This window comes from Triticum urartu, chromosome 4 (assembly GCF_003073215.2).
Source record: "Triticum urartu cultivar G1812 chromosome 4, Tu2.1, whole genome shotgun sequence".
NCBI classification, from domain to species: domain Eukaryota; kingdom Viridiplantae; phylum Streptophyta; class Magnoliopsida; order Poales; family Poaceae; genus Triticum; species Triticum urartu.
Window position 1 is genome coordinate 14,834,316 of NC_053025.1, and position 23,474 is coordinate 14,857,789.

A 23,474-nucleotide genomic window follows, 5' to 3' on the forward strand; every position below is an offset into this window, starting at 1 on the left:
CTACGAAGTTATTACTATGTTTTTCAACAGAAAATCCCGATGGATTGTGTGCCTCATCTAATGTATTACAATGGTCGCCTTGAAGTTCTAAACCTACAGCCAGGTCATCCTACGGATCTCACCTGTGCATATTGAATTTCTGAAACCGGTGAACACATGCTAATCAAAGAGTGGAAAAAATGTTTGGACATTCGTAAGGGGGTTCTTGGAAGCAACATTAAGCGAAAGGCAAGAATTGGAGACAGGATAATCTGCATTCTCCATAATGGAGAGCGAGGGGCTATCTTGTTTTTTGCTATTTTACCTTAGAGAATATAGTAGGTCCTAAGAGAATGTAGTAGGTCCTATGAGGTACAATATGTTTATTATGTGATACAATGTGTTAGAGTTGAAGATGTGAGGAGTACTTGTGATTATGACTAGTGACCAATGATATGATGATGATGATGATGATAAGTTGTTAATGATATGATGATGATGATATTTGTTATATCATTGGGTGAAAGAACCGCGGATTAGTTTCAAGTGGATGTCCGTCCACTTGAAACTAGTCCACACGGTTCTTTCACCCCATGATGTAATAACTCATTATGATGTAAAAACAATTTGTAAATTCCTGTTGTATGAAGATTTGTGTAAAGGTGTACGAATACAACATGAAATAAAAAAGAAATAAAATATGAAATAATAGTAGCAGCGCGGGCAGAGAGAAGCGCTACTACTAATTACCAGCAGTGCTCCTCCTGGAACTCGCTGCTACTAAGTCGATTTAGCCGTAGTGTGGGTGGAGGCACGCTACTGCTATTCGTTAGCTGTAGTGCCTTATCAGTAGCGCACCACTCCACGCTACTGATAGGTCTAAAACCCACGCTGCTGCTAGCCTTTTCCCTAGTAGTGTTGTGATACGGTTTGATACCCTGTCTTGGACTTTCCTTAAATCCAGCTTTAACTTTCACCTGTAGTCCCCAAGGGCCGGCTCAATTTATCACAAATGAGCCGGTACTTAACTTCATAACTGTCTTGAATCAGTCGAAATAAATAGTGTGATCCGGCTCAATATGAATAAACTTTCAAAAGATCATGCATTAGCCCCCAAGTGCCAAGTGTTGTTACTTGTAAAATACTTGGGACTTTAAACCTGAAAAAAATGAACTTCTTGGCAGACATTAGCCCCCAAGTGCCAAGTGGTATTGCATTGCAAAGAACTTGGGACTTTAATCATTATAACTTTTATTTAAATTTTGACACACGTGTGCATGTTTGTAGACCGCCCTAACTGAATTGAGCTCTAAATTGACGGATGCAAAGACCCGGCTGGCGGATCAAGAAGCGGAGATAAAGACCGCTGACTCCAAACTTCAGTTGAGCCTCTCTGAAGCTGAAAAACTGAAGACCAGCTTGGATACGAAGAAGAAATCCTGGGTTGATGAGAAGGCCTTGCTGATACAACGTGCTGAGACAGCAGAAGCGGCTCTCGAGGAAGTTACCACTGAGCTCACCGGGTTAAAAACTGTGTGTCTCAAATGGTCTCCGCAATATTTGGTGAGTCATTTGCATAAGTCACTTATACTCTGTTCTGACTAGGAATATAAGCCGCCTGCTAAACCTTTGTTAAAACCCTCATAGGTCCACGGAGTAACAATCTGAGTCAAAACAGTGTGATAAAACTGAAGGCGGTTTATACCTTGGTTGAGCAACTGTACACTGGGGCTCAATGGGCACTTGCTACTATCTCCCCTGCCAACCAAGGACCCAACCGTTTAAGTGATGTTTTGAAGAAGCTGTCTATCTTACCCGCCAGATTTCAAGAGGTCAAGCGGTCTTGTGCAAGAGCCGGAGCCCTGACTGCCCTGAGCCGCTCCAAAGCCTGGGTGCCGAATTTAGACCCGGTGGATGTGGCCAAGGGGTACCCTACCGTGAAGGAAGACGGGACTCCGTTTGAACACGACGAATTTATCGCTTGTGTGAAGGGAGTTCGTCCTCAGGCTACCATTCTCGGCGAGGAAACCAACATTGACAAATATCAGCTGGGTTTTGATTTGGAGAATAAAAATATGGCGACTCCCTCTTATAAAGTGACGGATCTTATCCCGCCGGTTCGCCAACATACTTTTGCCCCAAAAATTAACCTGTCCGGCCTAATTGACGATGAGGCTGAGTTCATTGCTCTGAACGGCTTTGACTGGTCTAATCCCAGCTTCCAACCAGTGGAGGGAGGTGAGCCGGCAAGGGGGAGTCATAATGATACGTCTCCAACGTATCTATAATTTTTGATTGTTCCATGCTATTATATTATCAACTTTGGATGTTTATGGGCTTTATTATGCACTTTTATATTATTTTTGGGACTAACCTATTAACCCAGAGCCCAGTGCCAGTTTCTGTTTTTTCCTTGTTTTAGAGTATCGGAGAAAAGGAAAATCAAACGGAGTCCAATTGACCTGAAACTTCACGGAACTTATTTTTGGAAGGGAAGCAACCCGGGAGACTTGGAGTCCACGTAAGGGAAGCTACGAGGAGGCCACAAGGTAGGGGGCGCGCCCACCCCCCTAGGGCGTGCCCTCCACCCTCGTGGGCCCCTTGTGGCTCTCTTGATGTATCTCTTTCACCCATATATACCCAAGTACCCTAAAACTATCGAGGAGCACCATAGATCGGGACTTCCGCCGCCAGAAGGCTCTGTAGCCACCGAAAGCCAATCTAGACCCGTTCCGGCACCCTGCCGGAGGGGGCAACCCCTCTCCGGTATCCATCTTCATCATCCCGGTGCTCTCCATGACGAGGAGGGAGTAGTTCTCCCTCGGGGCTGAGGGTTTGTACCAGTAGCTATGTGTTTGATCTCTCTCTCTCTCTCATGTTCTTGAGGTGATACGATCTTGATGTATCGCGAGCTTTGCTACTATATTTGGATCCTATGATGTTTTCTCCCCCCTCTACTCTCTTGTAATGATTTGAGTTTTCCCTTTGAAGTTATCTTATCGGATTGAGTCTTTAAAGATTTGAGAACACTTGATGTATGTCTTGCCGTGCATATCTGTGGTGACAATGGGATACCATGTGATTCACTTGATGTATGTTTTGGTGATCAACTTGTGGGTTCCTCCCATGAACCTATGCATAGGGGTTGGCACACATTTTCATCGTGATTCTCCGATAGAAACTTTGGGGCACTCTTTGAGGTCCTATGTATTGGTTGAATAGATGAATCTGAGATTGTGTGATGCATATCGTATAATCATACCCACGGATACTTGACGTGACATTGGAGTATCTAGGTGACATTAGGGTTTTGGTTGATTTGTGTCTTAAGGTGTTATTCTAGTACGAACTCTAGGCCTGTTTGTGACACTTATAGGAATAGCCCAACGGATTGATTGGAAAGAATAACTTTGAGGTGGTTTCGTACCCTACCATAATCTCTTTGTTTGTTCTCCGCTATTAGTGCCTTTGGAGTGACTCTTTGTTGCATGTTGAGGGATAGGTATGTGATCCAATTATGTTATTATTGTTGAGAGGACTTGCACTAGTGAAAGTATGAACCCTAGGCCTTGTTTCAACGCATTGCAATACCGTTTACGCTCACTTTTATCATTAGTTACCTTGCTGTTTTTATATTTTCAGATGACAAATACTCATATCTACTATCCATATACCACTTGTATCACCATCTCTTCGCCGAACTAGTGCACCTATACAATTTACCATTGTATTGGGTGTGTTGGGGACACAAGAGACTCTTTGTTATTTTGTTGCAGGGTTTCCTGAGAGAGACCATCTTCATCGTACGCCTCCTATGGATTGATAAACCTTAGGTCATGCACTTGAGGGAAATTTGCTACTGTCCTACAAACCTCTGCACTTGGAGGCCCAACAACGTCTACAAGAAGAAGGTTGTGTAGTAGACATCAAGCTCTTTTCTGGCGCCGTTGCCGGGGAGGTGAGTGCTTGAAGGTATATCTTTAGATCTTGCAATCGAGTCTTTTAGTTCGTTGTTTTATCACTAGTTTAGTTTATAAAAGAAAACTACCAAAAAATTGAATTGAGTTTGTCTCACACGCTTCATCTTTTTAATATCTTTCGTGAGTATGATGGAAAGGAAAATTTTGCTAAAGTGTTAGAAGAAGAATGTATTAAAATGTTTGGCACTAAATCTTTGAATGATGAGCATGATTGCAATGTTGTTAGTATGAACTCCTTGGATATCTATGATGCTAATGATATGCAAAGCCACAAGCTTGGGGATGCTATGTTTGATGAATATGATATTTTTATTCCCCCAAGTTTTGATGTGTGAATTTATTATGATGATAGCATGCCTCCTATTTATAATGATTATGTTGATGAAAGTGGTTTCGGAGAGGTCTTGACTTTATTTAGTAATGATTCCACTATTCCGGAAGAGGTTCCAATTGATTATGAGAACAAAGTTGCTATCTATGATGATTATTGTGATGACTTGTATGCTATAAAGAATAATCATATCCATGAAACTTGTCATCATGATTTTAGTTTTCAATTGGATTATGCCTCACATGATAATTATTTTGTTGAGTTTGCTCCCACTATTATTCATGAGAAGAATTTTGCTTGTGTGGAGAGTAATGAAATTTCTATGCTTGTAGATCATGAAAAGAATGCTTTATGTGATAGTTATATTGTTGAATTCATTCATGATGCTACTGAAAATTATTATGAGGGAGGAACATATGGTTGTAGGAATTGCAATAATATCAAGTTTCCTCTCCATGTGCTTAAAGTTTTGAAGTTATGCTTGTTTTGCCTTCCTTTGGTAGTTGATTATTGTTCCCATAAGTTTTTTGCTCACAAAATCCCTATGCATAGGAAGTGGGGTAGACTTAAATGTTCTAGTCATATTCTTCATGATGCTCTCTTTATGTTTCAATTCTTATCTTTTATGTGAGCATCATTGAAATCATCATGCCTAGCTAGGGGCGTCAAACGATAGCGCTTGTTGGGAGGCAACCCAACTTTATTTTTGTTCCTTGATTTTTGTTCCTGTTTAGTAATAAATAATTTATCTAGCCTCTGTTATAATTGAGTTTTTATGTTTTAATTAGTTTTTGTGCCAAGCAGAACCGTTGGGAAGACTTGGGGAAAGTCTTGTTGATCTTGCTGTAAAAAACAGAAACTTTAGCGCTCACGAGAACTGTTGCCATTTTTATTTGGAAAGTGATATTTAGTTAATTATTTTTGCATATGATTAATAGATAAATTCCTCACGTCCAAAAATTTATTTGAGAATTTTATGAGTTCCAAAAGTATACGTTTGATCCAGATTACTAGAGACTGTTCTGTTTTTGACAGATTCTGTTTTTGATGTGTTGTTTGCTTATTTTGATGAATCTATGAGTAGTATCGGAAGGTATGAACCATAGATAAGTTGGATTACAGTAGATATTACAACAATATGAATTTAGAATGAGTTCACAACAGTACCTAAGTGGTGATTTATTTTCTTATACTAACGGAGCTTACGAGTTTTCTATTAAGTTTTGTGTTGTGAAGTTTTCAAGTTTTGGGTAAAGATTCGATGGACTATGGAATAAGGAGTGGAAAGAGCCTAAGCTTGGGGATGCCCAAGGCACCCCAAGGTAATATTCAAGGACAAACAAAAGCCTAAGCTTGGGGATGCCCCGGAAGGCATCCCCTCTTCCGTCTTCGTTGATCGGTAACTTTACTTGGAGCTATATTTTTATTCACCACATGATATGTGTTTTGCTTGGAGCGTCATTTTATTTTCTTTTGTTTTGCTTGCTGTTTGAATAAAATACCAAGATCTGAAATTATTAAATGTTAGAGAGTCTTCATATAGTTGCATAATTATTCGACTACTCATTAATCTTCACTTATATCTTTCGGAGTAGTTTGTTGTTGCTCTAGTGCTTCACTTATATATTTTTAGAGCATGGTGGTGGTTTTATTTTATAGAAATAGATGAACTCTCATGCTTCACTTATATTAATTTGAGAGTCCTAAACAGCATGGTAATTTTCTTTGGTTATGAATTTAGTCCTAATATGATGGGCATCCAAGAGGGGTATAATAAAAACTTTCATATAGAGTGCATTGAATACTAAGAGAAGTTTGATACTTGATAATTGTTTTGAGATATGGAGATGGTAATGTTAGAGTCATGCTAGTGAGTAGTTGAGAATTTGAGAGATACTTGTGTTAAAGTTTGTAATTCTCGTAGCATGCACATATGGTGAACCGTTATGTTATGAAGTCGGAGCATGATTTATTTATTGATTGCCTTCCTTATGAGTGGCGGTCGGGGACGAGCGATGGTCTTTTCCTACCAATCTATCCCCCTAGGAGCATGCGCGTAGTACTTTGTTTCGATAACTAATAGATTTTTGCAATAAGTATGTGAGTTCTTTATGACTAATGTTGAGTCCATGGATCATACTCACTCTCACCCTTCCACCATTGCTAGCCTCTCTAGTATCGCGCAACTTTCGCCGGTACCTCAAACCCACCATATACCTTCCTCAAAACAGCCACCATACCTACCTATTATGGCATTTCCATAGCCATTCTAAGATATATTGCCATGCAACTTTCCACCGTTCCGTTATTATGACACACTTCATCATTGTCATATTGCTATGCATGATCATGTAGTTGACATCGTATTTGTGGCAAAGCCACCGTTCATAATTCTTTAATACATGTCACTCATGCATCATTGCACATTCCGGTACACCGCCGGAGGCATTCATATAGAGTCATATTTTGTTCTAAGTATCGAGTTGTAATTCTTGAGTTGTAAGTAAATAAAAGTGTGATGGTCATCATTATTAGAGCATTGTCCCAGTGAGGAAAGGATGATGGAGACTATGATTCCCCCACAAGTCGGGATGAGACTCCGAAAAAAAAAAGAGAGGCCAAAGAAGCCCAAATAAAAAAAGAAGAGAAAAGAGGCCATAAAAAAGGAGAAGGCCCAAATAAAAAAAATAAAAAATAAAAAAATGATAGAAAAAGAGAGAAGGGGCAATGCTACTATCCTTTTACCACACTTGTGCTTCAAAGTAGCACCATGATCTTCATGATAGAGAGTCTCCTATGTTGTCACTTTCATATACTAGTGGGAATCTTTCATTATAGAACTTGGCTTGTATATTCCAATGATGGGCTTCCTCAAAATGCCCTAGGTCTTCGTGAGCAAGCGAGTTGGATGCACACCCACTAGTTTCTTTTGTTGAGCTTTCATACACTTATAGCTCTAGTGTATTCATTGCATGCCAATCCCTAGTCACTCACATTGATATCTATTAATGGGCATCTCCATAGCCCGTTGATACGCCTAGGTGATGTGAGACTATCTTCTCCCTTTTTGTCTTCTCCACAACCACCATTCTATTCCACCTATATAGTGCTATGTCCATGGCTCACGCTCATGTATTGCATGAAGATTGAAAAAGTTTGAGAACATCAAAAGTATGAAACAATTGCTTGGCTTGTCATCGGAGTTGTGCATGATTTGAATACGTTGTGTGGTGAAGATATAGCATAGCCAGACTATATGATTTTGTAGGGATAACTTTCTTTGGCCATGTTATTTTGAGAAGACATGATTACTTGGTTAGTATGCTTGAAGTATTATTATTTTTATGTCAATATTAAACTTTTGTCTTGAATCTTATTGATCTGAATATTCTTGCCACAATAAAGAGAATTACATGGATAAATATGTTAGGTAGAATTCCACATCAAAAATTCTGTTTTTATCATTTACCTACTCGAGGACGAGCAGGAATTAAGCTTGGGGATGCTGATACGTCTCCAACGTATCTACAATTTTTTATTGTTCCATGCTACTATATTATCAACTTTGGATTTTTATGGGCTTTATTATGCACTTTTATATTATTTTTGGGACTAACCTATTAACCTAGAGCCCAGTGCCAGTTTCTGTTTTTTCCTTGTTTTAGAGTATCGCAGAAAAGGAAAATCAAATGGAGTCCAATTGACCTGAAACTCCACGGAACTTATTTTTCGAAGGAAAGCAACCCGGGAGACTTGGAGTCCACGTAAGGGAAACTTCGAGGAGGCCACGAGGTAGGGGGGCGCGCCCACCCCCCTAGGGCGCGCCCTCCACCCTCATGGGCCCCTCGTGGCTCCCCTGACGTATCTCTTTTACCCATATATACCCACGTATCCTAAAATTATCGAGGAGCACAATAGATCGGGAGTTCCGCCGCCAGAAGCCTCCGTAGCCACCGAAAGCCAATCTAGACCCGTTCCGGCACCCTGCCGGAGGGGGCAATCCCTCTCCGGTAGCCATCTTCATCATCCCGGTGCTCTCCATAACGAGGAGGGAGTAGTTCTCCTTCGGGGCTGAGGGTATGTACCAGTAGCTATGTGTTTGATCTCTCTCTCACTCTCGTGTTCTTGAGGTGATACGATCTTGATGTATCGCGAGCTTTGCTACTATATTTGGGTCCTATGATGTTTTCTCCCCCCTCTACTCTCTTGTAATGAATTGATTTTTCCCTTTGAAGTTATCTTGTCGGATTGAGTCTTTAAAGATTTGAGAACACTTGATGTATGTCTTGCCGTGCGTATCTGTGGTGACGATGGGATACCACGTGATTCACTTGATGTATGTTTTGGTGATCAACTAGCGGGTTCCGCCCATGAACCTATGCATAGGGGCTGGCACACGTTTTCGTCGTGATTCTCCGGTAGAAACTTTGGGGCACTCTTTGAGGTCCTATGTGTTGGTTGAATAGATGAATCTGAGATTGTGTGATGCATACCGTATAATCATACCCACGGATACTTGAGGTGACATTGGAGTATCTAGGTTACATTAGGGTTTTGGTTGATTTGTGTCTTAAGGTGTTATTCTAGTACGAACTCTAGGGCTGTTTGTGACACTTATAGGAATAGCCCAACGGATTGATTTGAAAGAATAACTTTGAGGTGGTTTCGTACCCTACCATAATCTCTTCGTTTGTTCTCCGCTATTAGTGACTTTGGAGTGACTCTTTGTTGCATGTTGAGGGATAGTTATGTGATCCAATTATGTTATTATTGTTGAGAGGACTTGCACTAGTGAAAGTATGAACCCTAGGCCTTGTTTCAACACATTGGAATACCGTTTACGCTCACTTTTATCATTAGTTACCTTGCTGTTTTTATATTTTCAGATTACAAATACTCATATCTACTATCCATATACCACTTGTATCACTATCTCTTCGCCGAACTAGTTCACCTATACAATTTACCATTGTATTGGGTGTGTTGGGGACACAAGAGACTCTTTGTTATTTGGTTGCAGGGTTGCTTGAGAGAGACCATCTTCATCCTACGCCTCCTACGGATTGATAAACCTTAGGTCATCCACTTGAGGGAATTTTGCTACTGTCCTACAAACCTCTGCACTTGGAGGCCCAACAACGTCTACAAGAAGAAGGTTGTGTAGTAGACATCACATAACCATCTGAATAATCCAGCTTTTAGCTTAAGACCTGCTTAAGAGAGAAAAATAGTCTAACCTTTTGGGCTCTCAATGCCTTGTAATAGGTTAGTTTGTAAACTGCATATTTTGCCTATGCCATCATGCATAGGATGTTGCATATGACCTTTTACCTGTGATGTCAATATTTGCATTACGTCCGTGGTCGCATCTGCAGTGTTTGAATCTGTTCTTGTATGCAAAAGTTAAAAATAAACTATCTTGGCGGTTGATCGCTGGGCGGGTCAAAAATACCCGATACGTAACTATGAAAACATCATAGCACAAAGAATAGGACAAGATGTGAGATACACAAGGCTGAAAAAATCTTTGATTAACAAAAATATACAGATAAGTCTGTTTATAAATGACAATACCTATGTTCTTTGACTCTGAATTGCCAGCTTATATGACCCGGACCATAAGGTTGACAACCCTAATGTTTGTAGAAGCCAATATCTTGATACACCTGATGATTGTTATCCCTTGCCAAACTTATTATCAAATAACCAAGCCGGTTCAAATTGAAACCATACGTGTAGTTAACTTCGAAACAACAAAAAACCAGTAAAGCAAAATAGGATGTTTCCATATGATGTAAATCAAGCATTAAGAGTAATTTGGAGGCTTCTGATTCGTATACGATCAGTAAACCGGACCAAAGGGGTTAAGCTAGGATTCAAATACAATCATGTAGCCCCCAGTGGTTTTGGCATTGCGTCGATCAAGAGGGTACCGACAACTATGTTCTCTTTGGTTTGAATATGATCTATGTTTGAACAGGAAGCCCCCAAATGTCCTTGAGAGGTTTTTAACGACCCTGATTGGAATACGATCCAAGTCAGACCCAAAAGGGGTTAAACTATGATTCAGATATGATCAAGAAGCCCCCTAGTGAGTTTGGCTTTGAGCCTATTAAGAGGGTTACGACAGCTATGTTCTCTTTGGTTCGAATACGACCTATGTTTGAACAGGAAGCCCCCAAGTGACCATGAGGTTTCCGGCTAGATTCGAATATGATCATGAGCCGGACCAAAATGGTTAAGCTAGATTCGGATATGATCAGCCCCCAAATGGTCGTTTAAATAATGAGAATAATAAAAATATATGATCATTGAGGAGGAAAAGGAAAGGGGTCCTGCTTTATTACTTATTATAATATATACAACGTCAAAGTATGTACATAACGAGAGCCGGTAGCTCGAGTATAGTATGGCTGAAGCTGAGCAATATTCCATGGCCGGCAGGTCTCCTCCTCTGACTTACATGAGTCTTTGTGCTCTCGAACGTCGATAAGGTAATATGACCCGTTTTTTACGTTCTTGCTGACAACAAAGGGTCCTTCCCAAGGAGGGGATATCTTGTGTGCATCAGACTAATCCTGGATGAGCCGGAGCACCAGGTCACCTTCTTGAAAGGTTCTGGACTTAACCCGGCAGCTGTGATAATGGCGTACGTCCTGTTGGTAAATTGTTGATCGAGCCGCTACCAAATCTCTCTCCTCATCTAACAAGTCAAGTGCATCCTGTCGGTCTTGTTCATTATCAGCTTCAACGTAAGCCGCCACGCGAGGCAAGTCATGACGGATGTCACTAGGCAGGACTGCTTCTGCTCCGTAAACCATGAAGAAAGGTGTATAACCTATAGACCTTTTAGGAGTGGTATTGATAATCCATAGCATCGAGGGTAATTCCTCTACCCAACAACCCGGCGTCCGTTGTAAAGGAACCATAAGCCGGGGCTTGAGACCTTTTAAGATTTCCTGATTTGCTCTCTCAGCTTGACCATTGGATTGGGGGTGAGCTACTCACGAAACATCAAGCCGGATATGCTCACGTTAACAAAACTCCTCCATATATCCTTTGGACAGATTAGTACCATTGTCAGTTATAATGCTATGTGGAAAGCCAAAAAGAAAGGTAACCTTTTTCATGAACTGAACCGCCGTGGCTGCATCACACTTACTAACCGGCTCTGCCTCAACCCATTTTGTAAATTTGTCAACTGCCACCAAAAGATGTGTATTTTTATCCTTGGATCTTTTAAAAGGTCCAACCATGTCAAGCCCCCAGACTGCAAACGGACAAGTGATTGGAATCATCCGCAATTCTTGAGCCGGTACGTGCGCTCGTCGTGCAAATTTTTGACACCCATCACACCTACTGACCAGATCCTCTGCATCAGCGTGAGCCGTTAGCTAGTAAAAACCATGACGAAAAGCTTTAGCCACAAGAGACTTTGAACCGACGTGATGACCACAATCCCCTTCATGGATCTCACGAAGAATTTCTTGACCTTCTTCAGGAGAGACACAATGTTGAAACGCTCCAGTGATGCTGCGATGATACAACTCATCGTTGGAAATTGTCATTGACTTAGACCGCCGGGTTATCTGTCGAGCCAAGGTCTCATCCTCTGGCAACTCACCCCGGGTCATGTAAGCCAAATACGGTACTGTCCAATCTGGAATGACATGAAGAGCCGCCACTAACTGTGCCTCCGGGTCTGGAACGGCCAAATCTTCCTCTGTAGGCAATTTGACAGAAGGGTTATGTAGAACATCTAGAAAAGTGTTAGGTGGCACCGGCTTACGCTGAGATCCCAACTAGCTTAAAGCATCAGGCGCTTCGTTTTTCCTGCGGTCAATGTGCTCCACCTGATAACCTTTGAAATGTCCAGCAACAGCATCAACTTCCCGGCAATAAGCCGCTATGAGAGGGTCCTTGGAATCCAACTTTCCTGACACCTACTGAGCCACCAAATCTGAGTCGCCAAGGCACCGTACCCGGCTTAAACTCATCTCTTTAGCCATTCGGAGACCATGGAGCAAGGCCTCATATTCTGCTGCGTTGTTAGTACAAGGAAACATCAATCGCAACACTTAACAAAACTTGTCACCTTGAGGAGAAGTTAAAACAACTCCAGCCCCGAGCCTTCCAACTGTTTGGACCCATCGAAATGAATCGTCCAATATGTGTTGTCAGGCTTCTCTTCGGGTATCTGTGACTCCGTCCAGTCATTAAGGAAGTCCACCAGTGCTTGAGACTTAATGGACGTACGTGGCACATACTTTAAATTATGAGACCCAAGCTCAATGGCCCACTTGGCGACTCGTCCTGTGGCTTCTTTATTCTGAATAATATCTCCTAAAGGAGCAGAGCTAACCACAGTGATAGGATGACCCTGGAAGTAATGCTTAAGCTTCTGACTTGCCATGAACACCCCATAAACAAGCTTTTGCTAATGTGGGTATCGTTGCTTGGATTCAATGAGCACCTCACTGACGTAGTAAACCGGCCATTGAACCGGATGTTCCTTGCCGGCCTCCTTGCACCCCACAACAATGGCCACACTGATAGCACGTGAGTTAGCAGCCACATATAACAACAACGACTCTTTCTCAATGGGAGCAGCCAGAACCGGCGGCTCAGCGAGTTGCCTCTTCAGATCTTCAAAGGCAGAATCAGCAGCATCACTCCAGACAAAGTCATCCGTCTTTTTCATCATGTGATACAACGACATAGCCTTCTCACCTAACCGGCTTATGAATCGGCTTAAAGCTGCAACCCGACCCGCCAGCCTTTGAATGTCATTGATACACACCGGCTTAGCCAAAGATGTTATTGCCTTAGTTTTCTTTGGGTTAGCCTCAATGCGTCCGTTAGACACCAAAAAACCCAAAAGCTTGCCAGCGGGGACTCCAAACACACATTTTGCCGGGTTAAGCATCATCTTGTAGACCCGGAGGTTATCAAAAGTCTCCTTCACATCATCTACCAGAGTTTCCTATTCTCTAGATTTGACCATTATTCCATCTACATAAGCATGAACATTACATCCAATCTGGTCATGAAGACAGTTCTACACACATCGCTGATAAGTCGCCTGGGCGCTCTTAAGCCCAAAAGGCATAGACACATAGCAGAAGGCTCCAAACAGAGTGATGAAAGCTGTCTTCTCCTGGTCCTTAACTGCCATCTTGATCTGGTTATAACCAGAACAAGCATCCAAAAAGCTCAAATGCTCACAACCCGCCGTAGCATCAATGATTTGATCAATACGAGGGAGGGCAAAAGGATCAGCCGGACAAGCCTTGTTTAAATCTGTGTAATCCACACACATACGCCAGGTGCCGTTCTTTTTGAGTACAAGCACCGGGTTAGCCAACCACTCTGGGTGAAAAACTTCAACAATACACCCGACCGCCAAGAGCCGGGCTACCTCTTCTCCAATAGCTTTACGCCTTTCTTCATTAAACCGCCGAAGAAACTTCCTGGCCGGCTTAAACTTTGGATCAATGTTGAGAGTGTGCTTAGCGAGTTCCCTCGGTACACCCGGCATGTCAGAAGGCTTCCATGCAAATATGTCCCAATTCTCACGGATGAACTCGATGAGCGCGCTTTCCTATTTTGGATCCAAATTGGCACTGATAATGAACTGTTTGGATGATTCGCCAGGCACAAAATCAATCATCTTAGTATCATCAGCTGACTTTAATTTCAGCGCCGGCTCATGCTCTGTAGTTGGCTTTTTCAAAGATGTCATATCTGCCAGGTCAATGTTATCCTTATAAAACTTCAATTCCTCCGTTGTGCAAACAGATTCGGCATAAGCCGCATCACCTTGTTCACATTCCAGGGCTATCTTCCGACTTCCATGTACTGTGATGGTGCCTTTATAACCCTGCATTTTGAGGTGTAGATAAACATAACACGGCCGAGCCATGAACTTAGCATAAGCCGGCCGACCAAACAGAGCGTGATATGGGCTTTTGATCTTAACCACTTCAAAAGTTAACTTATCAGCCCTAGAGTCATACTCATCCCCAAAGGCTACTTCTAGCTCAATCTTACCAACCAGGTATGCCGACTTACCATGCACCACCCCATGAAAAACAGTGTTTGGATGTTTTAAGACTCTTATCAGTCAACCCCATGCGACAGAATGACTCATAATAAAGGATGTTGATGCTACTGCCTCCGTCCATGAGCACTTTAGTGAACTTATATCCACCAACCAGAGGTGCCACCACCAAAGCCAGATGACCCGGATTATCGACCCGGGGAGGATGATCTTCCCTACTCCATACAATAGGCTGCTCAGACCATCTCAAATAACATGGAACCGCCGGCTCAACAGCATTTATAGCCCTCTTATGAAGTTTCTGGTCCCTCTTGCACAAATTGATGGTGAACACGTGATACTGCCCACCGTTCAGCTGCTTTGGGTTACTCTGATACCCGAACTGTTGCTGCTGCTGCTGACTGCCCTGGTCGGATTGCTGATTATAGCCGCCTTGACTACCTTGATGGCCCTGGCCATGAAAACCATCACCGCTTGAGCCAGCGCCTGGGCCATGAAAGCCGCCACCGCCTGAGCCGCCGCTAGGTCCGTGGTTACCACCGAATATGTTAGAATTCTTAAAAGCCTTCATGATCATACAGTCTTTCCATAGATGGGTAGCTGGCTTCTCCCAGGTGTCGTGTCTTGGACAAGGTTCGTTTAGCAGCTGCTCAAGGGTGGGACCTGACCCGCCAGACGGAGGAGGTGGCCTCCCCTTGCATTGTTGATTGTTGCCCTGTGCACTGGCGTTAGCCACAAACTCCAGACTACCGTCGGCCTTACGTTTATTACCTCCTTGAGTCGCCGGGTTGTGCTGGTGACCTTTGCCATTGCCGTTCTTCTTTCCCTTCCCTGTCTTCTCTTTGTCAGACGCGGGATCCTTGGTACTGTCAGAATCGGCGTACTTGACGAGAGCCGCCATCAGCTGGCCCATGTCATTACTGTCACGCTTGAGCCGCCCCAGCTTCTATTTCAGAGGTTCAAAACGGCAATTTTTCTCCAACATTAGGACCACGGAGCCGGCATCCATCTTATCAAATGAATGTATTACTTCCTTGACCCGGCGCACCCAATGGGTCGTGGATTCGCCTTCCTCTTGCTTGCAGTTAGTCAAAGTCCATGATCGACATGGGCTGTTTACAGGTATCTTTGAAGTTTTGAATGAACCGGGCCTTTAACTCCACCCATGAGCCGATGGAGTTGGGCGGCAACCCCTTTAACCAAGTACGACTTGTTCCATCCAACATCATGGTGAAGTATTTGGCCATTGCTGCGTCACTGACCTCTAATAACTCCATGGCCATCTCGTAACTTTCAATCCATGCTCCGGGCTGCAGGTCGGCTGTGTAATTGGGCACCTTACGAGGCCCCTTAAAGTCCTTTGGCAAACACTCATTACGTAGAGCCGACACAAGACAAGGGACTCCTCCTATCCTTGTGGCCACCCCTGCTTCAACAGAGGTCGCTGGATAAACTGGAAAAGCTTGGTGAGCCGCCTGCTCAGCCGCCTGTTGAACCGCTCGTTCAGCCTCTTGACAGATCCTCTCCTGATACACCAAGTTAAGGGCTCCGCCTGGGGCCTGGTCACGCCTGCATGGTTGGTTACGGTGCTAGGCGTTGCTTGACATGGCCGCTGAGTCCATATTCCTGCTATAGCTTGGGCTCCGGCTTGGGCGAGGGGTTGAATGGATTCTATCTGGACTATAAGAATATGCATCCTGCTATGCCAGAGCCGTCTGAAGAAGTTCTCTAACCCATCGTGTTTCGATCGCTGTCGGAGAGTCGCCTTCCATCGGGAGAGCTGCCAGACGAGCCGACGCAGCAATAATATTCTCCAAAGGGTTAGAAAAGTGACCCGGTGGTATTGGCGTGTAATGAGGCGGAGCGGTATTCACACGAGGGGCTCCATGGCCCGCGGTTGAACCAACGCTCCGGTCCCGGGTGTTATGATCCGGTTTGCCTCTGGCGGGTTACTGGGACCAGCTCCAGGTGTGTCGAAGAGGTTCCTAGGATCATAAGTCAGAGGCAGACATGATTGAGCTTTTTGGTGCCTTCTCCTCATGACCTCATTTGATGCATTTAGATCCACCGAGAGTCGGAAAGTCTCCGCTTGAAGCTTCTGAGCACGAGCATCCAGAGCCGCCCACTCTACGGCTATCTTGACGTCCTCTACCGCCAAGTCTTCCTTGGCTTTTGCTACCTCCTCGCGTAACTGTGCCACTTCCGCATCATGCTGTGTTTTGTTCGCCGGTTCAACCACGGCGGTCAATAGAGTCGTCATCCTATCCATGAGATCCATCAGCACCTGAGCCGGCGGGCGCGCGGGGTCTTCTAACCCGGCCGCCGCCGACCCGGTGGTTATTGCTACCGCAGCCATAGAATTCTGACCGGGTTGAGTGCCAGCCATGAAGACTCCAGCTCGATTCAGCGGCTCAAAGGGGTCCGGAATACTGTTACCATCGGAACAGCCCCCAAGCCCGCCATCTTGTAGTTGATACAAAGAATCCATCTCGCCCGTGGATGACTCATCCTGGCCACCAACCCAATCTTGGCCGCGCCAAATGTCGGCGAACCAATGTTGTTATATATAGCGGCAAATCACCAAGTTGTAAGCGCAGTGCTCGTCGTCGAACGAGAGACGGACGGACATAAATTCCCACTTCAAAAGCCGATATATTATGTATCCACTGTCCTCACTCCATGCAAATCACGGTACCCACATTATCAAAAGATAGCATATGCGGTATTCATGGCATCCTGGAAATTACGACACTAGTTTCAAGAGTGTTCAATTACGGTGGCCTCAGAAGTACCACTCAACGACATAATAAACAACCGCGATGCCATGGGCCAGATTGCCAAATGGGCTATCGAGCTCCTCCCGTTGGACATAACATATAGACCACGGCGAGCCATTAAGTCGCAAGTACTGGCCGATTTCATCGCTGAGTGGACAGAAGCCGAACTCCCTAAGGAGTATGGCGTGTACTCCAATTGGATCATGCACTTTGATGGCTCTAAAATGCTGGCTGGTCTAGGGGCTGGCGTCGTCCTGACGTCCCCCACCGGAGATACAGTCCAATACGTACTCCAAATACTATACACAGACTCCAACAACGCACCCGAATATGAGGCCCTATTACATGGTCTCCGGATGGCACTTTCCATGGGCATTCAACGCCTGGAGGTGCGTGGGGACTCGAACCTCGCAATATCTTAAATAAATGGAGACTTCGATGCCAAGGATCCGAAAATGGCGGCATATCGCAACGTTGTCCTCAAAATGTCAGCTCAGTTCGAGGGTCTTGAATTCCACCATGCGGCTCGGGAAAACAATCAGGCGGTGGATATCCTCTCCCGTATCGGTGCTAAGCGCGATCCTGTCCCACTTAACATTTTCTTGGAAAGGCTGTTTAAGCTATCCGTGGTATGGGAAGGGGACACCGGTAACAATAGTCCGGACCCGGCCACAACACCAGATACCGAACACTCTGACACAATCGAAGGCTCTGGCATCGAAATAACACCTTCAGCCCACGTGATAATGGCCGTCATCGCCCCATGGACAGAACCATTCCTGGCCTACCTAACCAGGCAGGAACTACCCAAGGACCAAAATAAGGCACGCTGCATAGTGCGGCGATCTAAAGCCTACAAGGTCCACGAGGGAGAGCTTTATAATAAAAGCACTACCGGAGTCCTTCAAAGGTGCATCTCCGAAGAGGAAGGGCGGAAGCTTTTGGCAGAAATCCATGCTGGACTCGGCAGCCACCACGCCGCAGCCTGGGCCCTTGTAAGCAAGGCCTTCCGTACAGGTTTCTATTGGCCTACGGCCCGAGCAGATGCACAGGATCTGGTCCAACGTTGCGTCGGTTGCCAGCTTTTTTCAAACCAAAGCCATATGCCGCCTACCGCTCTCCAAACAATCCCCATTACTTGGCCCTTTGCGGTATGGGGGCTTGATATGGTCGGACCCCTCAAAGGGGGAACCCATAAGAAAAAATACTTACCGGTCATGGTGGATAAATTCACCAAATGGATAGAAGCCAAACCCGTTAAAACGGCTGAATCCGGACCGGTGATAGACTTCATATCTGGGGTTGTACACCGTTATGGCATCCCCCACAGCATCATCACTGACAACGGCTCGAACTTTACATCCGACGAGGTAAAACTTTGGTGCAGCAACATGGGCATCAAGCTCGATTATGCTTCTATCTATCACCCGCAAAATAACGGTCAAGTAAAGCGAGCAAATGGTCTTATCATGAGCGGCATCAAACCCAGATTAGTGCGGTACTTAAAGGAATCAAACACGCACTGGGTAGAGGATCCCGACTCCATACTATCGGGGCTGCGAACCACGCCGAATCGCACTACCGGATACACACCGTTTTTTATGGTGTACGGCGCAGAGGTGGTTCTGCCTTGCGACATAATTCATGACTCACCTAGAGTGCGCATGTATGAGGGAAAAGAGGCCGAGATCGATCGGCAGGACAATTTGGACGCCCTAGAGGAGGAGCGCGACGTGGCAAAAGCCCGTTCCGCATTCTATCAGCAGCAGGCTCGAAAGTATCAAAGCAGAGAAGTACGGGCCAAAACCTATAACGTTGGCGAACTAGTTCTAAACCTGCCGGAGAAGAAAAAGAACAAGCTCAAGCCCAAATGGGAAGGTCCCTTCATTATTGACAAGGTTCTGACCGGTGGAGCGTACCATCTGCGGGATGCACCGGACAATCGACTCGAGCTAAACCCATGGAACGCAGCCAGACTCCGAAGATTCTACGCCTAGTGCCGGACTCTATGTTCGTCGCCTTACCCCTGTCAATTTTTTGCATATCCGTTATCTGTCTTTTTCTCTCTTTGTCTCTTCTTTTTTCTTCTCCTCAAGGCCTTAAAAGGCTAACTTGTGTCTTGACTACACAATCTTGACATGCTAACCGCGCTCATTATAACTGGGGGCTTCTTATACAGAAGCTTAATATAACTATTTTTCTAGGCTTTATGCCCCACACATGTGTTATTCTTCCACATGTACCTTTTTTCGCCATTATATGCATCGATATGACTTAAGTTTTGGCCAAGCTGGGTTGCCTGGCTCTTGTATTTATGCCCTACGTTCCCGTTAATTCGGCTAGGGCATAAGGGGAGCACCTCTGCGATTGTTACTGCCGGGTCACCCGGATGTGTACCTTAGACTGGGTGAAGCCGAAAGCTAGCATTCGGTCGGTGAACAAAAGATGACTTTTATTTATTTTGATACATGTCCCCAGATGTTTATAGTCTGCGTCTCTTTTCGCAGTTCGGACATGCACATTAGGGCATGCGTACCCAGGGAAAGGAACCCTTAACGGAACTATTCTCCCTGGAAGATGTTTCTTACTATCCATGTAATATAACATAGCTAGTTGGGTACTTGTCTGTTCAAGCACTTATGACCCCTACGTTTGGTTTCCACGCATACCCCGGTTTTTACATAATCGAGCGGGTATTCAGATACACTCCGGACTATCGGGTCCACAGGTCGAAGCGAAAAGGTCCGCCATGACAAATGATTTACAATCCGGCTAGGGACATTATATATGTCACCTAAAGTACACAGTCACTAAGACTGACTAAATTCTTCTTCTATACCATCCAACAGGCTGTCTAGCCTACAATCCTGTTGGGAATACTTTGCAGCTAATTCTACTTGGTCATACACCAAACTGAAGGGGATCTCTTTCCATCGGGCCCCACAGGTCCGACTTCGGTCATGTGGTTTGGGTCAGCTTTGGTATATCGCGTCATCACCATGGCCCAGGCTTCCCTTGCACCTTATCGGTAGGCTGATATCTTCCATAATCGGAAGCGCCGCCGCGCTCCCTTGAGCTTCTCTATAAGCTCCCCCATGCCTCCTGGCAGGGAGGCGGATGGCCACATGGTTTGGGAAATACCCTGCATCACCTACCGAACTTGTTCGTGCAGTTGTGAGAGCTCTGGTAGAAGATCACCCGCAGACCCGGGCATCTCCTCCGCGGGACGACCCGTCAGCATACCTGCAGACATAACTCTGTTAGCCAGCTTCTTCACCGAACTCTTTCAAAAGTTAGTTCAAGCACTTACTGAAAATGCCGCGTCGAAGCCGCTTATTCTCCTTCATGGAGTCCGCAAGCTGGGCTCGGACATCTTTCAGTTCCACGCCCAGCTGGATATTGGCGTCCTGGAGATTATTTTTCTCCTGCCTGACCCACGTAAGCATGTGCTCGCCAACATTTAGCTGTCGATTAGCACGTTGCGCATTCTCCGCATGGCCTCCGGGTTCACTCCGGAGTCATCTGCAACATCTATTGTTAGATTTGCATGCATGCCGCATACTATCTGGTACCTGTCTCATTCTTTGCAATGGAAACAAGTGTTACCAGAGGGGGCCTTCTCGGACTCCTTCAACGCGGCAACCGCGGCCCGTAGCTGGGCTTTGCACTCTTCCAGCTCTTGAGACAATTGGGTATTCTTCTCTGTAAGAACCTGCACAAATAATGATCCTTAAATCAGTTGTGTCAACTGTTTCAAGTCTCAGGGGCTACTGATATATATAATCGTCAGATTTTCTTACCCGTATATCCTTTACATACTGGTCCGTGGCTCTGGCAAGACCGTTTTGAGTAGCACAGATGCACACGTCTCCTGAGTTGAAGGCATCGAACGCCTCTTGGGAGAAACAAGCGTCACAGAGTACGGCCCGGCGAAGCCTGTGATTCATGGCGCTCTCCACTTCGGAATTTGTAGCGGATAGTCTATCCGCATCCTCTGTAGGAGGAGCATCCGGCGTTCGCCCCGTGTTAGCTTCCGCCTCTATGTCCGGCCCTAGAGCCTGACTGGTGGAGGCATGATTGGCAACCTCTCTGGATATAGTCCGGCGAGCGTTTTTCCTACTAGGAAACATGGATGTCATTATATCAGCCTTGCGCTTACCATTACCTCCTTGATTCGCCGTCGGGTTATGCTATTGCCCTTTGGTGTTTCTGCTCTTCTTTCCCTTTCCCGGTTTGTCATCATCAGATTCGGGGTCCTTGGTACTGTCAGAGTCAGCGTACTTAACCAGAGCTGCCATAAGTGTCCCCATGTCATTGCAATGACGTTTGAGCCGCCCTAATTTCTGCTTGAGGGGCATAAAACGACAATTTTTCTCCAACGTCAGGACTGCTGAGTCGGCATTGATCCGGTCTGAAGAATGCAATATCGTTGAAACCTGACGCAACCAATGGGTTGTTGATTCACCTTCTTCCTAGACATAGGAGGCCAAATCCACAATCGACATGGGTTTCTTGCACGTGTCCTTGAAATTCTGGATAAACCGGGCTTTTAACTCGGCCCACGACCCAATGGAGTTAGCTGGTAGTCCCTTCAACCACGTACGAGCCGTTCCTTCTGAAATCTTGGTAAAATACTTAGCACACACAGCCTCATCAACATCCAACAGCTCCATCGCCATCTCATAACTCTCGACCCACGCTTCCGGAGGTAAATCGGCTGTATAATTGGGCACCTTATGGGGGCCCTTAAAATCATTGGGCAACTGTACGTTCCGCAAAGCCGGGGCCAAACACGGCACACCCAGAGATCTGAAAGTTACTCCTGTTTCAACCGAAGTCGCTGGATGGAACGGAGAAGGTTGACGGGCCGCATACTGCGCTGCTAACTCGGCCTCTCGACGTGCTCCACCTTGGTCCCCCACGTTCTGAACATCGGCACCACCGCCTGCCGGGTTATGACCATGGGGCGGATTACGATTCCGCGCACTGCTTGACAAAGCCGCTTCATCGATATGTCTGCTGTAACTCCGGCTTGGGAGAGGGGTGGAATGAATCTTTTCACGACTGTACGAATAAGCGCTGCTGAGTCAAAGTTGTCTGAAGGAGCTCCCTAGCCCGTCGCGTCTCAACCGCTACGGGGGACTCGCCTTCGACCGGGGGAGCTGCTAATCGTGAAGCGGCGGCGACTATGGATACGTCTCCATCGTATCTACTTTTCCAAACACTTTTGCCCTTGTTTTGGCTCTAACTTGCATGATTTGAATGGAACTAACCCGGACTGACGTTGTTTTCAGCAGAATTACCATGGTGTTATTTATGTGCAGAAACTAAAGTTCTCAGAATGATCTGAAACTTCACGGAACTACTTTTTGTAAATAATAAAAAATCCTTTAAAAAGATGAAGGCCAGGGGCCCACAACCTATCCACGAGGGTGGGGGGCGCGCCCCCCTACCTCGTGGGCCCCCTTGAGCTCCTCCGGCTCCAACTCCAACTCTATATATTTGGTTTCGGGGAGGAAAAAATCAGAGAGAAGAAATCATCGCGTTTTACGATACAGAGCCGCCGCCAAGCCCTAAAACCTCTCGGGAGGGCCGATCTGGAGTCCGTTCGGGGCTCCGAAGAGGGGAATCCGTCGCCATCGTCATCATCAATCATCCTCCATCACCAATTTCATGATGCTCACCGCCGTGTGTGAGTAATTCCATCGTAGGCTTGCTGGACGGTGATGGGTTGGATGGGATCTATCATGAATTGAGTTAGTTTTGTTTGGGTTTGATCCCTAGTATCCACTATGTTCTGAGATTGATGTTGCTATGACTTTGCTATGCTTAATGCTTGTCACTAGGGCCCGAGTGCCATGATTTCATATCTGAACCTATTATGTTTTCATCAATATATGAGAGTTCTAGATCCTATCTTGCAAGTCTATAGTCACCTATTATGTGTTATGATCTGTTAACCCCGAAGTGACAATAATCGGGATACTTACCGGTGATGACCGTAGTTTGAGGAGTTCATGTATTCACTATGTGTTAATGCTTTGTTCCGGTACTCTATTAAAAGGAGGCCTTAATATCCCTTAGTTTCCGTAAGGACCCCGCTGCCACGGGAGGGTAGGACAAAAGATGTCATGCAAGTACTTTTCCATAAGCACGTATGACTATATTCGGAATACATGCCTACATTATATCAATGAACTGGAGCTACTTCTGTGTCACCCTAGGTTATGACTGTTACATGATGAACCGCATCCGGCATAATTCTCCATCACTGATCCATTGCCTACGAGCTTTCCATATATTGTTCTTCGCTTATTTACTTTTCCGTTGCTATTGCTATCATCACT